The sequence below is a fragment of the Hyla sarda genome, chromosome 4 (assembly GCF_029499605.1).
Source record: "Hyla sarda isolate aHylSar1 chromosome 4, aHylSar1.hap1, whole genome shotgun sequence".
In the NCBI taxonomy this organism is placed as follows: Eukaryota; Metazoa; Chordata; class Amphibia; order Anura; family Hylidae; genus Hyla; species Hyla sarda.
The window spans coordinates 358,951,705-358,966,535 of NC_079192.1; the positions used below are offsets into that span (position 1 = coordinate 358,951,705).

Below are 14,831 nucleotides of genomic sequence, written 5' to 3' on the forward strand. Positions count from 1 at the left end.
AGTGATAAATCACTGACAGCGGTGAGGCACGCCGCACACACAGGTAAGGTCCGGCCACACAGTACACGCCTGCTACTGGTGGCACGGACCGCCTATGGGTGCAAAAAAAGCGCTAGAAAACGCGTAAAAAAGCGCCGGCACCACAAAAAAAACGCTGATCAGTACTACGGGACTGATCAGCGGCGGGTGGGCTTTAACAAACGGTGGCGGACCGCTCTTTTATAACTAAGAGGGTCCGCACACACGCTTAGGGAAAAAAGAAAAAAAAAAAGATCTGCGCCAAAAAAAAAAGGCTGGCGGCAGACCGCAGCGACCCAGCAGGGCCGGGGTCACGCAGCTAAAGGTGCTACGGACCCACGGACACCCACTGAGGTACGCCGAAAAAAGAAAAAAAAAGAAAACTTTTTTTTTTTAACCCTAACCTGTCCCTACCTAAATCTAAAGCTATCCCTGGGGATTTCTGTGACAAGGGGCCACAGAAAGGGGGCAAGGGGCACTTTTTTTTTACTGAGGGGATGGTGGGCAGCACGGGGCTCCGTCCTGCACACCAGATCTCTGTGGAATGGTGGGCAGAACGGAGCTACGTGCTCCTACCCCCCACCATCCCCTCCCATTACACTGTGATTGGTGTGGCCACTTTGGCCACCCAATCACAACTGTACTGAGGGGGGTGGCCACAATGCCAGCCCCCAGTACAGTACGGATGGTGATTTGTGGTGTATACTACACCACCAGTCACCATCTATATCCGGGTAACAGGGTCACACGTGACCCTGAGGACCCGGAACCGCTGCAGAACGCCGGTTAGTAGTTACCGGCGTCCTGCAGCGATCGCCGGTATAGGAGGTCCTCCGGACCTCCTCCGGCACACTGCCGGGATGTCTGCTGATAGAAATCAGCAGACATCCGGCTCCGATCCCCGCCCGGTGAGCGGCGGGGAACGGAATCGCAGCGCATCGCTCATCTGAATTGATGAGCGATGTGCTGCGATCGCCGACATGGGGGGACATAATGACCCCCCTGGGCGATATGCCGGGATGCCTGCTGAACGATTTCAGCAGGCATCCGGCTCCGGCGCCCCTCCGGCTAGCGGTGGGGGCCGGATTTCCCACGGGCGTATGGATACGCCCTCGGTCCTTAAGGACTCGGAATGCAGGGCGTATCCATACGCCCTATGTCCTGAAGAGGTTAAAATCCCCCTATTTTGGAGACCTATAACTTTTTCATTTTTCCGTATAAGCGGTGGTATGAGGGCTAATTTTTTGCGCTCTGATCTGTACTTTTTATTAATACTATATTTGCTTATACAAAACTTTCATTACATTTTTATAACTTTTTTTGGGAATAAAATGTTATAAAAAAGCAGCTATTTTTTTTTTACGTTCACGCCGTTCACCGTACAGGATCATTTACATTTTATTTTAATAGTTCGGATATTTACACATGCGGCGATACCAAATATGTATATAAAATATTTTTTTTTACACTTTTTGGGGTTAAAATAGGGAAAATGGGACAATTTACATTTTTATTGGGGGAGGGGGTTTTTCAAATTTTTTAACTTTATTTTTTTACTGTTTTTACTTTTATTTTTACACTTTAATAGTCCCCATAGGGGACTATTTAAAGCAATCACTCGATTGCTAATCCTGTTCAGTGTGCAGGAAGGCAGATCAGAGCAGAAGACTCCCAGGAGGCAGCGGAGCCAGGTGAGGGGACCTCCGTCTGCCGTGCAGGATGATCTGATCGCTGCGGCAGCGCTGTGGGCGATCCGATCATCCTGTTAAGTGACCGCGATCCTGCAGATGCCGTGATCGGTATTGATCACGGCATCTGAGGGGTTAATGGCGGACGTCCGCGGGATAGCGAGTGTCCGCCATTACCGGCGGGTCCCTGGCTGCGATGCACAGCCAGGACCTGCCGTGCATGATGCCGGCATTGCTCTGATGCCCGCGGTTATGCTCAGGACATAAATGTACGTCCTGGTGCGTTAAGTACCACGTCACCAGGACGTACATTTGCGTCCTGTGCCGTTAAGGGGTTAACACCCCACAGGTGTTTGACGACTTTTCGTTAAAGTTGGATATAAATACATTTTTCACTAAAATTCATTTTTTCCCCCAAATTTTCCATTTTTACAAGAGGTAATAGAAGAAAATGCCCCATAAAATTTGTAACCCCATCTCATCTGAGTATGGAAATACCCCATGTGTGGACATCAAGTGTACTGTCGGCGCACTACAATGCTCAGAAGAGAAGGAGTCACATTCGGCTCTTGGAAAGCACATTTTGCTGAAATAGTTTTTGTGGGGCATGTCACATTTAGGAAACCTTTATGGTGCCATTGACCTGGAACCGCCACTAATTGCCGGTCTGAATTGACTGGCGATTTGCGGTGATCGCCGACATGGGGGGTCTCAGGATCCAAATATTTCAGCAGGCATCCCGGTCCCCCTCTGGCGAGCGGCGGGGACCAGAATTTCCATGGGCGTACAGGTACGCTCTGGGTCTTTAAAGGGTTTATCCAGGGAAAACCGTTTTTTTTTATATATCAACTGGCTCCAGAAAGTTAAACAGATTTGTAAATTATGAAGAAAGCAGGTAGATGCCAGCAATTAAGAAACTTCACCTTTATTGGAACCATGTAAAACCATTGACATGGAGAAACTTCAATATGACAAACATTTAAAATTCCAGGAGTCAGCGCCAAGCATGACGCGTTTCAGGTCATGTGACCTTTCATCAGATGCATGGTGGGAAGCAGAAGGGTAGGGGAATAAATACCAGCCTCCTAATGGAACAGGTGAGTAGCTTGTAACACAGGAATTAACCATATCCGTTCCAGAAGTGGAGGCACCCTTCTGCTAAACATCACAGGTATTGAATCATAAATTATTAAGATGTTTAGCAGAAGGGTGCCTCCACTTCTGGAACGGATATGGTTAATTCCTGTGTTACAAGCTACTCACCTGTTCCATTAGGAGGCTGGTATTTATTCCCCTACCCTTCTGCTTCCCACCATGCTTCTGATGAAAGGTCACATGACCTGAAACGCATCATGCTTGGCGCTGACTCCTCGAATTTTAAATGTTTGTCATATTGAAGTTTCTCCGTGTTGATGGTTTTACATGGTTCCAATAAAGGTAAAGTTTCTTAATCGCTGGCATCTACCTGCTTTCTTCATATCCTTGGAGGATTATATTGCCGTGCGGTGGCCGGGTGAGCTGACCTACCTTTCTACTTTGCAGATTTGTAAATTACTTCTATTAAAAAATATTAATCCTTTCAGTACTTATGAGCTGCTGAAGTTGAGTTGTTCTTTTCTGTCTAAGTGCTCTCTGATGACACGTGTCTTGAGAACCGCCCAGTTTAGAAGCAAATCCCCATAGCAAACCTCTTCTTCTCTGTGCAGTTCCCGAGACAAGCAGAGGTGTCAGCAGAGAGCACTGTTGCCAGAAAGAAAAAAACTCAACTTCAACAGCTGATAATTATTGAAAGGATTAAGAGTTTTTTAATAGAAGTAATTTACAAATCTGTTTAACTTTCTGGAGCTAGTTGATATAAAAAAATTTTTTTTTTCCTGGAATACCCCTTTAAGTGTCAGGGCGCACCTGTACACCTTGGGTCCTTAAGTGGTTAAAACCAGCTCATACTGTATAATTACAATGACATCGTCTTTCCCAATACATACATCTCTGTAAATTTATGGATTTTTGGTAAATTAAAGGAAACTGTCAGCCTTTTTTTGCCTACTGTATTATACATATTACTGATGTCCCTGTCCTCGGCTCGTCTCTGACCCCCACAATTATTCATGCCAGCACATCTAAATGCCCGAAATTTTTTTTATAAATGGAGCTAAAAAAGAAAAATGAAAATGTATACTGTATAGTATCGCTTCCGATAATTAGTCCCTGTAGTACCTGCATTAATAGACAGATCAGAAAAGGTGTAAGAATTGACACCTTTTGTGAACTGTCTATTAATGCAGGTACTACAGCTCCCAGCATGGAGCAGAGTGTGCTCCATTTTGGGAGCAGTAGTACCTGCAGTTAAGGAAATATCACAGTGGGTGTCACTTCTGACACCTACTGTGATCATCCTGTATAATGTATAGATGCGGGCGGCCAGACGCTCTTCTCTGGTCCCCTGCACTGCCACAAATACACCTATTATTCATATTTCCGCAGAGAGTTGTGATTTGCGCTATAGTTGCGATTTGAGAGTTGCGCTATTAACCCTTCCGATGCGGCGCTCAAAGCTGAGCGCCGCATCGAAAGTGAAAGTAAATGCTTCCCGGCTGCTCAGTCGGGCTGATCGGGGTCATCGCGATAAAATCCATAGCCGTATGCATTCCTGTGTGGTCCTAGCCATCTATTATGCCTACCTACACCTTCTTGGGGGGAGGGGGGCTCTAACTGCCTACACCAAGTGCTGCTTGCATCTACCGGGGAGGGGACTCTAACTCTGCTGCCTACACCTACTGGAGAGGGGAAAAAACTCTGCTGCCTATAACTACTGTGGGGGGACCCTGCTGTCTACACCTACTGTGGGGGATCCTGCTGCCTACACCCACTATGGGGGAACTCTGATGCCTACACCTAATGTGAGGGAACTCTGCTGCTTACACCTAAAGTGAGGGACTATCTACTATGTTCCTGCCTAGCTAATATGGAGACAAACTACTAAACTAATAGGAGGGCTACCTACTAACTACATAGGAGAATTTCATAATACCCCTCCTGAGACTAGACTGCATCTGCCACTCGGTGGAGAGGATGCTGGCTACCTACTTGACTAACTCCCTGGCTACCTATTGTTGTACCTGGATGCGTAACTACAGAAGGTAGGTGGAGAACAGCACTGGACCCATCCACTGTGCCCATGGTCACCTGGACTGCCAATCCAGAAAACAACCATAGAGATATGCAAAGGCCACAGCACTGGAAATAAAGCTGAAGTTTATTGGTTACAAAAAGCGAGGAGCATTGCTTGATAAAGGCTCATATCGAGCCGACACGTTGCTTTTTGTAACCAATAAACTTCAGCTCTATTTTTACTGACCAGAACCTCAAGACTGATGCTGTGGCCTTTGCATCTCTCTATGGATGCCTAACTAATTACTTACCTACCTAGCTATCTAACTACCAACACACCTGGCTGCCTAACTACCTATCTACATATCTTGCTACCTACCTACATACAAACTATTTTCCTGGCTACCTACCTACCTGCCCTTTTATTGTGCAGGACACCAAGGAGGGCTTCATAACAGTTAGGGGCTTATAGATGGAAAGATTGTGTAGAGGATGGGGGGGGGGGCACTGGAAAAACGCAGAGTCTAACATGTTTGTCCTGCAGATGTTAAGAGATCAACATGGCTGTCTGATTCAGATGGAGAAGAAAAGAAAAAAGGACACCGCTGATCAAAAAAGATGTAATTGTGAGTTCCTAGATGTAACTGTAATCACTTATATGGTGTACAGTTCCTGTTTACAGCTGATATCTACCGCCATATGGTCCTGCATATAATCACTTATATTGTATACAGATTCTGTATAGTATAATGGTCTGCATATAGTGGTTTAATTCAGTACAGTATAGCTGTATCATCCAGTTATTGTGTGGTGGTAAATATTTACTCCTTATATACTGGTTTTACTGGTCATAAAAAAATTACCTTTAAGTGTTTCTTCTATATATATAAAATTTAGTTTAATTTGTGTGTAGGGCTGGTGGAGGGATTTGGGTAGAATAGGGGAAGAAGTGTGACCAGCAGCAGAGCATCGCTGGGGGCCCTTATTTTTTTTGATCCTGAGTGTTGTCAGTCCGCCCCTGCTCTAATCCATAACTTTCCTTCCCATCACTACAAGTCCCAGAATGCATTGTCTTGCCTCAGTTCTTCATCATAAAATGTTATTGTTTTATTTTTTATTTTTTTTTTTACCTTTTTTTTCTTTTTACAGTCCTTTGGTCGCTTCCACAGTACACACGTATGGCAGGATACTGTCATTTTGCTGATCTCCTATCGAGCCTGGCCCCTAGCATGGTGTAATAGCAGTACTATAATGACATTTCTGGAGGCCTTTACCTATCCTCTTGCTGCCATGTCAACCCAACAGTACCCCAAGAGTTCAAATCTGATTGGTCACGAACCAGTTTAAATAAATCTTGTTCTGCTAGTTAGAGACTGGCAATTCTCTAAATTTTTGTGCCTAACAAAACTGTCTGGACCCTTGTGAGTAAAGCCAGCATCAGAAACAGGGTCAGACTGGCCATCGGGCACACCGAGTACTTGCCCAGTGTGCTAGGCCGTCCTCAGGGCTGACCGATCCATGCCAAATTTAACTATAGATGAGTGAGAAGAAAATAACCCTCATAGAATGGTGCTGCAGGCTTCCAGTATAGATGCACGTAGACCAAAGTGTGGTTCAAAGAGTCCTCAGCAGGACCGTTTTATTGCAAAACATGAAGGAAAAACAAAAAATTGGGGGATGATGCATTTCGGGAGGCTCCCTCCCTTCCTCAGATCAGAATGATGCTGATCTGAGGAAAGGAGGGAGCCTCCCGAAAAGCGTCATCCCCCAATTTTTTGTTTTTCCTTCATGTTTTGCAGTAAAACGGTCGTGCTGAGGACTCTTTGAATCACACTTTGGTCTACGTGCATCTATACTGGAAGCCTGCAGCGCCATTCTATGAGGGTTCTTTTCTTCTCACTCATCTGTTATATCAGGATAGTAGCATCTATTCCTGCAACCCAGAAGGCTGAAGCGGCAGATCCAGACGTTTAGTACCCCATTATCACTTGGGTGATAGGCCTATTTATCCTTACAACAAGGTGAGCAGCCATCTATATGTTTTTTTTTTGAGTCCTATATTGGACTCCTGTTTTCTTATACTGAGGGTAATACACTAGGTACCGGTCATTTTTTTCTTTCCAAACAAATGTAACTATAAGCACTTCTAACAGACATGCCAATAGTTAAATGCAGGGCTCTGCAGATTGACAGAGCGAAGAGCCATTGGCTCCTCGCCCTGTCAATCACTCTTGCGGCAGTCGACAAGAGGCTTGTGCATCTGTCCACTGCACCCTATGCTCCTGAGTGACATCATAATCATGCGCCAGAGCATATGCTGGAAGAGAAGTCAAGAAGTGGAGAGAGGCCACGCTGCTGAGGACTAGTGTTGAGCGGCATAGGCCATATTCGAATTCGCGAATATTCGCGAATATATGGACGAATATTCGTCATATATTCGCGAATATTCGCATATTCGTTATATTCTCGTTTTATTTTCGCATATGCGAACATTCGCGTATGCGAAAATTAACATATGTGAATATTAGTATATTTAAAATTAGCATATACTAATTTTCGCATATGCGAAAATTAGCATATGCTAATTTTCGCATATGCGAATTTCCGCGAGCCAGTCTCACACAGTAGTATTACAGCCTTCTTTACACCACACAAGCTGGAAGCAGAGAGGGGTGATCACTGTGATGTGTACTGTGAAGAAAAAAAAACAAAAAAAAAAAACGAATATTCGTAATTACGAATATATAGCGTTATATTAGCGAAATTCGCGAATTCGCGAATATGCGATATTCGCGAATAATATTCGAATTGCGAATATTCGCGAGCAACACTACTGAGGACTATTGGTGAAATAGGTGAGTATAGTTTTTTTTGTTTTCTTTTTAAACATGGGCTGCTGCACTAAAGGGGGCTAGTGCATTAAAGGGGACTGCTGCTGTAAAGGAGGCTGCTGCTTTAAAGGGGGCTGTTGCACCAAAGGGGGCAACTGCACTAAAGGGGGCTGTTGCACTAAAGGGGGCTGCTGCTGCACTACAACAACCCAATGGGGGTTGCTGCACTTAAACTATCTAAAGGGGGCTGCTGTACTACAACTACCTATAGGGGGCTGCTGTACCTACATTTACCTATAGGGGGCTGCCATACCTACATTTACCTGAAGGGGGCTGCCGCACCTACATTTACCTAAAAGGGTCTGCCGCACCTACATTTACCTAAAAGGGGCTGCCGCATCCACATTTTCCTAAAGGGGGCTGCCACACATACATTTACTTAAAGGGGCTGCCACAACTACATTTAACCAAAGGGGGCTGCTGACACTACATTTAGCTAAAGGGTGCTGCTACATTAAAGAGACTGCTGCTGTAAAGGAGGCTGCTGCGTTAAAGGGGGATGTTGCACCAAAAGGGGGCCGCTGCACTAAAGGGAGCTGTTGCACTAAAGGGGGCTGCTGCACTACAACAACCCAAAGGGGGTTGCTGCACTAAAACTATCTAAAGGGGCTGCACTACAAATACCTAAAGGGGGCTGCTGCACCTACATTTACCTAAAGGGGGCTGTCGAACCTACATCTACCTAGAGGGAGCTGCCGCACATACATTTGTCTAAAGGGGGCTGCCGCACCTACATTTACCTAAAGAGGGCTGCTGACGCTACATTTACCTAAAGGGGGCTGCTGCACCTATAACTACCTAAAGGGGGCTGCTACACTACAACTACCTAAAAGGGCTGCTACTATGTACAGGGGGCTACTATCTACAAGGGGACCTACCAATAGAGTGTAAACTCTACTTATAGGGGCACTCTACTTATCTGCAGAGGCAGCTACCTACAGGTGACACATACCTACAGGGGTACCGACCTACTAAGGGCACCTGCATAATAGGGGAAACTACATGAAGGGACCTGTATACCTACTAGAGTGACCTAACTACTTCATAGGGGGATGTGAACCTAACTATTCTTTCCCAACCCACTTATCTACCCTTTCTACTGTGTAGGACACAAAGAGGGTTATTAATGTTTGTAAAAATGCAGATCCTATAATATTTGTTTAACAGGTTCTGTGGAGATGAGTTGTGACTGAAAGAAGAAATCATAATGATGGCCTAGGCCAGATGGAGAAGAAAAAGGAAAAATTAACGACTCCAATCAAAGAAGATATTAATTGCAAGCCACCTGATTTAACTGTATGTAATCACTTATATGATCTGAAGAGCAGTGTAAAACTGATACCACTATATGGTCATTGTAGGGAGATATTTCCTCCTTTTATACTGGTATTACTGGTAATATTAGTTTTAGTATGCAGGATTTGGCCAGGAACAATATAATGATGATACGTTTGGTTATATTATTCCTCCTTGAATACTGGTATTTTTGGTAATATTGGTCTCTGTACACAGGATTTGGTCAGTAACAGTATGATGGTAATATGTATGGTCATAATATTCCTCTCTGTATACTGGTATTATAGGTAATATTGGTTAGTATACAAGATTTGGTCAGTAACAGTATGATGTTAATATGCATGGTGATAATATTCCTTCTTGTATACTGGTATTTTTAGTAACATTGGTCTCAGTATACAGGGTTTGGTCATAACAGTATGATGGTAATATGTATGGTGATAATATTCCTCCTTGTATACTGGTATTATTGGTAATATTGGTCAGTATACAGGATTTGGTCAGAAACTATATGATGGTAATATGTATGGTGATAATATTCCTCCATATATACCATATTCATGTGTTTATCATGGAGAATTATCATATATATTTTTTTCCTTCTGTGTACCGTATTATGCCCAACTATGATTGACATTTTATCCTTCCCTTTGTGGCTCCCCCTTTACATAGCTACACCCATGACTGAAATGGGCTGCTCAGTCTAAAATGCCCGAGTCTTTTTTAGGTTCCAGTCCGGCCCTGATTGGCAACAGATAAACTTGAACAGATTTCACGGCTCACTTGGCATAGGGGGCACATGGTGATATGATTAGACATGCATCATACTTGTTATGCTGTGGGTGAGGAAGACATGGGACCCACTTTGACTTCATTCTAAATAAAGTGACAAAGACTATTTGCGGGGCAATTTAGTACTTTTTCCCCCCGCACTTATCTTTTGAAGAGTCAATTGATTCTAAATCACCTAAAAAGGGTTAAGTAGGTAAAGAAATTCAGCTAAATAGGGATTAATGTGCATGTTCTTTATATATGTTTTTATATTGTGAGTACTGACAGGGTGTTTTTTTGTTGTACGCTGGAATGCTGTTCATTTGCTTACTTACTATTGACTTTACTAACAGGTCACTTGTCTATCATCGCTGGCTACAAAGCAAACATCAGCTATACAGTAATGCATAACAGCTCTTTCTTGTAGACACACCTGGTTCAAACATTTCAGACGAATGGGAGTGACTCAAACTGTCCTGTGCATAGTTGCACAACACAGTTTTTTTTTTAAATTCATTTTCCACTTTTCAGAGGCATGACAGCTCTGGTATATTAATAGTCTGGATAGATAGATAGATACTCCAAGGAAAATGCATTTTCCTTGGAGTACGTTGGTAGGATCCTGGACCGGGACCCTGGCTGGAGGCACCTATTCACATTATTAGGGGTGCTGCTTTCCTCTTTGACATAGATAGATAGATTCTTCTGCAGAGCACTGGAAATAATGAAAGTAAAAAGTATAGTTCAGTAGATGTTTGTAATGTTTTTAAGTACACAAAAGCTTCTTATGATCGCTGAGATTTGTAAAGCAAGTTTTCTGTGACAGAAAATAGAAACAGAAATAGAAAAAGCTAAGGCTGACATATAGAAGCACAATCAAAATCTCCCATGAAAAGTCATGACTGGAATGCAGGCAGCTTGTGCAGATTGTATAGGAGTAAGATGTCGTGCATCATGACAGAGTCCGTACAGACCCCTTCGCTCCCTGCAGCTACATACTACATAGTTGTAGACAAGATTACTGCCCCAAGATGTCTCCTTGCAAAACCATATGCTGGAGACATTCTCCAAGAAATCTGCCATGCATCTATAAACGTCCAACTCGAGCATGTTGGAACATTAAAATTAAAGGCAGAAAGATAAGAATATTCTTTCATGTGATCATAGTGTTCTGAACATTTATCTGTGTTTTTACTTTAGGTCACACTGTCAAATATGTCAGGAAGAGAATTATAACACAAAAAATGTCCTAACCTATTTTTTTGTGTTTTTTTTCTTCTCGTTTCAGATCCATGTATGCAGAGGGTTACGATGGATTCGATGGATTACGACGGATGAACTTTCTTTTTTTAATTTTAATAAAATGGTTAACGAGGGCTGTGGGGGAGTGTTTTTTAAAATAAAATATTTTTTCCAATGTGTTGTGTCTTTTTTAAATTGAATATTCAGGCTTAATTATGGGGGCTGTCTAATAGACGGAATCCATGACTAAGCCGGGGCTTAGTGTTAGCCCCAAAAACAACTGGCGCTAACCCCCAATTATTACCCTGGTACCCACCGCCACAGGGGTCCCGGGAAGAGCCGGTACCAACAGGCCCGGAGCGTCAAAAATGGTGCTCCTTGGCCTAGGCGGCGACAGGCTGGCGTTATTTAGGCTGGGGAGGGCCAGTAACAATGGTCCTCGCCCACCCTGGTAATGTCAGGCTGTTGCTGCTTTGTTGGTATCGTGCTGATACTGAATATACAGGGAACCCTATGCGTTTTTTTTTTTCATAAATTAAAAAAAAAACGCATAGGGTTCCCCCTATTTTCAGTATCAGCCAGATACCAACCAAGCAGCAACAGCCTAATGTTACCAGGGTGGGCGAGGACCATTGTTACTGGCCCTCCCCAGCCTAAATAACGCCAGCCTGTTACCGCCTAGGCCCAGGAGCACCACTTTTGACGCTCCGGGCCTGTTGGTACCGGCTCTTCCCGGCACCACTGTAGCGGTGGGTACCAGGGTAATAATTGGGGGTTAGCGCTAGCTGTTTTTGGGCTAACGCTAAGCCCCGGCTTAGTAATGGATTCCGTCTATTAGACAGCCTCCATAACTAAGCCTGAATATTCAATAAAAAAGAAAACACAACACATTGGAAAAATTATTTTATTTTAAAAAACACTCCCCCACAGCCCTCGTTAACCATTTTATTAAAATATTTAAAAAAATCCTGTTCATCCGTCGTAATCCTCTGCATACACGGATCTGAAACGAGAAGAAAGAAAAAAAACACAAAAAAATAGGTTAGGAAATTTTTTGCACTTTCTGCAGGTAAGAGCGCCCATAATGCAATGTCTACCTAAACAGTGAGCCTCCAATTGGTGCAAAACTACAACTCCCAGCATGTCCAGACAGCCTTTGGCTGTCTGGGCATGCTGGGAGTTGTATTTTAGCAACAGCTGGAGTCTCCCTGTCTGGGTAGACACTGGCAGAAGGGTCTGTTCCCATTATCCAATACGGACAATGTTAACAGAGCCTTATACCCTTGCCAGCCTGGATTACGTCTGTAGCTCCGCCTCTAATGAAGTCATCACTAGGGGGCGGAGCTACACGGACCCGCGGGGACTGGACGGAGGTAAGGGGACTTCTCCATCTTCTGTATACACTATATACAGCTATCTATAGATAGCTGTAGATAGTGTATACCGCCCAAAGGGTTAACCTACACTGTCCAGCAATGTAAGTTAACTCTTTCCTTGCTGGGCTGGTGCATAGCGCACAGCTCAGCAAGGTGTTAAGTGAGCCAGCAATGTGTATACTGTATACACATTGCAGGCTCACTGTAAGTTCTTGCTGGGCAGTATGTATACGATGTATATATACTGCTCAGGATCAGCTGATCTCCCGACTCTGTAGCCCTGAGAACAGCTGATCCCGACAGTCACTTTGATCGCAGCGGTGTCAGGAGGAGTGACATCCGCTGGGATCTGTCCCTTACTGCAGGTACTCCGACTCCCAACATGGAGTACACTCTGCTCCATGCTGGGAGCTGTAGTACCTGCATTAATAGACAGATCGCAGCGAGTGTCACTCCTCCTGACACCCGTTGCGATCCTCCAGTATAATGTATAGATGCGGCCGGCCGCTCTTCTATGGTCCCTGCACTGCCGTATATATACACATAATCCTATTTCCCACAGAGTTGTGATTGGCTGGAACCATCTGACCAATCACAGCTCTCTGTGGGAAATATGAATATGTGTATATATACGGCAGTGCAGGGGACCATAGAAGAGCCGCATCTATACATTATACAGGAGGATCGCAACGGACCCCAGCGATCTTTCAATTAGTACAGGTAACTACTACTCCTATCATGGAACAGTGTGAAACATACACACACACTACATTTTTATTATTGTCGGCTACATTTTTAGTGCCCTACCCGCGCACATAAATTGATCCCTGTTTAAAAATGTTGTTATAAAAAAGATACATTTCGTTAAATACAATTTTTTCCATCACTACTGTATCTTTTTTATTATTATTTTTTAATGGTACCCTACTAAATTTTAATAAAAAAGGTATCTCCAACACTTTTTTGGATCGCTAAAGTCCAAAAGAGAATAAAAACCGCCTGAAAAAATGCCAAATTTAAAACCCACATGGCGTTTTTCTTGGCGTTTTTTCACTCCCATAGACTTATATGGGAGAAAAACGCCAAGATTTTCCCGAAAAAATGCCAAAGTCTCGACAAGAGGTCATTTTTTAAAAAACTGCCAAGGAGCCCAAAAACGCCAAAAGGATAAAAAAAAAACGCCAAACTGAAAAACGCCAAGTGGATTTGCCATTTTGCAGTTTACTATTGACTTGCAGCTAACATCTGGCTGCAGCGTTTTTTCCCAAAAAAAACGCCATGCGGCAGAATGGGCGTTTTTATTGGTGTTTTTGTAAGTGGAAACCTAGCCTTCCCATGACAATTCTTAGTGATCTCTGGAAATTAATCCTATGACATCAAATGTATAGCAAGTCCACCCACTCGTATACTTCTAAGGTATGACACTCATAGATTTGAGCTTGTTTGCTAAAGTCAACCACTGAAGCTCAACAAGTACCCTACAAAAGTTTCAAGAGGGGGTGTATGATCTCTAAACTTGATAATTTGTACAACATTCTGCCAAAATAATTTGCATTTAAATTGGCAGACAGTCCCTCAATTATTTCAGTCAAGTCTGCGACATAAGAAAGTCAAATTGGATGAAGAAACATATTGCCATATTATCGAGCCTTATGTTATATACAATGCTGAGCACCTCTTTGAGCTGTATCAATACTGGAGTTCTTCATATATAAGTGACTGAGCAGCCCACAGAAGTTATTTTTGTGGGAATAACAGCAGTTAATAAAAAAAAAAATAGTGTTATTTTTTTCTTGTTAATATATGCTCTCTAGCAGTCAAGAATTAAAAACACATTTATGGAGAAAAAAAACAACATTTATACAAATCTAAACATAGGCAGTGCTTTGCTGCATTGCTTGCTCTGAGTGACAATGAAAAATTATAAGATTGACACTGTAGGGGGAACATGACAGGTGGAAGTCTAGTAGATCAGAGCATGGATAATTCAGGTCAGAGAGGAAACACAACATAGCTGGGATTAAGTAGGATTCAACCAAATACACTTTAGATGCACAAGGCTATATTGATGGCGTCAAAGAGAGAAGTGTCAAGGAAAACAATGTCATAAGATCCCATCAAGAAGAACATAACATTAGATTATACAAAGTCTTCAATTGCTGTTTTTTCTATTGTTTTAAGCCGAAAAGGGGGACAGAAAAATAGCATGCACGAAGGCTTTTTAGTCACCCTTACCCTGTAGTGTAACAACACTCAAGATGATTCTTAAGAAAAAACTGGTACAGATGACCTGAGAAATTATATAGGTATATAGGTATATATATATATAAATATATATATATATATATATATATATATGTATATATACACACACACACCATAGAGCACACCAATATTACAATCACTGCAACCTTATGGAATAAGAGCATTAGAATCAA

General features: G+C 43.1%; 1 long non-coding RNA gene across 1 annotated transcript in view; it reads right to left on the reverse strand.

Moving 5' to 3' along the window:
- Positions 1-10,374: 10,374 nt before the first annotated feature.
- Positions 10,375-14,831, reverse strand: part of LOC130267228 (uncharacterized) — a 39,879-nt gene continuing 35,422 nt past the window's right edge. The window contains exon 5 of the long non-coding RNA XR_008843108.1: positions 10,375-10,490. This is a non-coding gene — a long non-coding RNA (uncharacterized LOC130267228). The remainder of the gene's footprint in view (positions 10,491-14,831) is intronic.